Raw genomic sequence first — 2,845 nt, forward strand, 5'->3', positions numbered from 1 at the left:
AGTTTTTTGGTTGTATTGTAATTAGTTAGCCCAATTCATATATTGTCTTATATAATTATAAGTCTATTTTTTAAAATATTTTTCAAATTCATACATACATTAACAACTTCATTTTCAATAATAATTTTATTGAATAAGTATTTAAAAATATACGCACGCTTTTATATCTATTTTGTCAAAAATTCAATAAATATTCCAAATATTAGAGAAATCTCAAAAATCCAGAAACCAAGAATTTTGTAAAAACCATCTATATTAATCCATATATCCGAAAAACCACCAAGTTTTTTAAAAAATTTGAATAACTATAACGATATTTTGATAAAATTTATACATAATGGAGGATGTCGGATTTAATTGGATGGGTGCCACAACATTTCAAGAAAAATAGAAATATTTCTCAAAAGAGCTACCACAAACTCTAGAGCCATTAGGATGCCTTAATTTATATTCATTTGAAAATACATGGTATGAAGCACGAATGAAGAAGAAGCGTGTGAAATTCTAATTAAACAAAAGAATATATTTTTGTTTATCAAATTCCATCTTACATCTCAAATATATATGGATATTTAAAAACTAAATATCCATCGTCAATTCATCACTTGACCAATAGAAATTCTTTCAAAAACCTAAATAGTATTCCTATCATTTTTTATTTAAAATATTATTTGACTCTTTTTAAAAAATATCTAAAAGAATAACAATTATTGTGTGGAAAAAAAATACTATAAATAATTCTACAAGATTATTTTTATAAATAGTACAGGAGACTGTAAATGAACAAAATTATAAAAAATGAATGATAAATAATTGAAAATATAATAAAAATAAAAGTAAATAATTTTTTATTTCATAACAGCATTTTTCTTCAAGCAATGTATAATAGAAAAGGGAGAGTTATTTATTTATTATTTTGATGGTTATAAATTACAATAACTCTTTCTTAGTTTTCGAAACAACAGCATCTCGCATTCCATGGAGTATTATAAACACATCTGCCACCAGATTTGAAACCCATATCAATGCAAGTTTTATTACAAATTGGATTGTCTCCTAAATCTGTGCATCTTCTACGTATGCATTTATTTGGCTCGCGATCTTGAGACTTCACAGATGCTACAATCAAATTAGAGTTCATTAATCCAAATGGTTAAGAAGTCTAAAAATTAAAAGCTAACATTATTTCATTACCTGCTGAAAGCAAAACCATAGCAATTATAAAAATACAGAAAAGAGAGAGGCGGTCGAAACGAAAAGTCATTTTGTAGAATTTCACCCTTTATTTTTCGGTCAGATCAACTAGTTTATATATCTTTATCTATCTATCCATCTATATGTATGTATATATATATATATATATATATATATATATATATATATATATATATATATATATATATATATATATATATATATATATATATACACTCCCTTCCTTCTTTATATAAAATATTGTAACTTTTCAAAAGGTCTTTCCATTAGCTTATATAATTTTTATAATAAAAATGAGCAAACCATCAATATAAAATCTTACTTTAAAAAGAGTCCCAATAGAAATATCTCTTTAAAATATTGATGAATAAGAATTTTTAATTATTGTATAATTAATTTTGTTGTATATTATCCCCTTTTGAAAAGACTTTTCCATTAAATTTTAATTCTTATTTTTGTAGGAAATATTTAATTCTAACATTAATAGCTCTTATTTTAATATATTAAAATGTTAATTCATTTTTTTAAATGTCTACACAAATAATATTTATTATTATTATTTTATTATTAATAAAGTTTCAAAAAGGTTTTATCATTACATATTTTAATTCTATATCATAAAATTTAACAAAATGTCTTTATACAATCTTAGCTAAAAAAGTGTCCATATAAATAAACTCCTTAGAATACTGGAAAAAATTTTTTTGATTCTTTTTATATTATTTTATTCATATCATATTATCTACACAAATGTCACTTTAATTTTCAATTTTTTTTCAAATTTTATTAGATTTAAGTCTCTCCGTATTTTAGTATGAAAATTTAAGTTTTACTGTAATAGATCTTATTTTTATATCTAAAAACACAATTCATTTTTACAAACTCCGCTGAATTTTGCGGGTAGGATGCAGTTGATTAAAAGTGTTTTATTTGCCATTGCAAAATACTGGTTATATTGTATGCCCCTTCCAAAGAAAATTATAAAGGATGTTGAAACCATATGTCGTTCCTTTGTTTAGTCTAGAACTGATAAGATCTCCAGGAAAACCCATATTTCTTAGAAGCCTGTTTGTTCACCGGGGAAGCAAGGTGGTATGAATGTCATATCCTTAGCATACTAGAATAAGGCTTGTATCATGAAGTTTCTATGGTGTGGTGTCGTTTTCTTTTACCTCCCCGTTTCACTTGGGAGGACGGCACGCTAAACCCTTCACGCGAAATTTGGAAGGAGAATGCGCCCGTGGTGGGATGAATTTTGTTTCAGTTCTTCCTACGATATCACACGAACTTTCTTATTTGTCCTACGAATAGGAAAGGGGAAAAAAGATCTCAACTAAACCCTAGGAGTTTGCTAAGTGTGGGGATTTCACCTAGACTAGAAATTCTGGAGTCCGGGGGGTCGGTTATACATAGGGAAGTGTTTAAACACCCTACATATCTGTAGTACTCTACAGGAACCTTCTCTGTGTCATTGTGTTTGTGTTTATTGCTAATGATTGGGAAAGTTTCTCCTTTGTGTTAGGAGAAGGAATTGAATTGATTTGAAAAGACAGACAGACAGACAAACTGACTATTTTTGGTATTTTATTAGCTCGCTGAGATTCCTTGTGAACCTCATGCCTACATATCC

General features: G+C 26.8%; 1 long non-coding RNA gene across 1 annotated transcript; it reads right to left on the reverse strand.

Annotated features, from left to right (window-relative positions):
* Nucleotides 1-825: 825 nt before the first annotated feature.
* LOC131611538 (uncharacterized) lies at nucleotides 826-1,322 on the reverse strand. The gene is made up of 2 exons (XR_009286973.1): nucleotides 1,195-1,322; nucleotides 826-1,119 (listed from the first exon to the last, which is right to left on the reverse strand). It is a non-coding gene; the product is annotated as an uncharacterized LOC131611538 (long non-coding RNA).
* Between the last annotated feature and the right edge of the window lie 1,523 nt (nucleotides 1,323-2,845).

The sequence above is a fragment of the Vicia villosa genome, linkage group LG6 (assembly GCF_029867415.1).
Source record: "Vicia villosa cultivar HV-30 ecotype Madison, WI linkage group LG6, Vvil1.0, whole genome shotgun sequence".
NCBI lineage: Eukaryota > Viridiplantae > Streptophyta > Magnoliopsida > Fabales > Fabaceae > Vicia > Vicia villosa.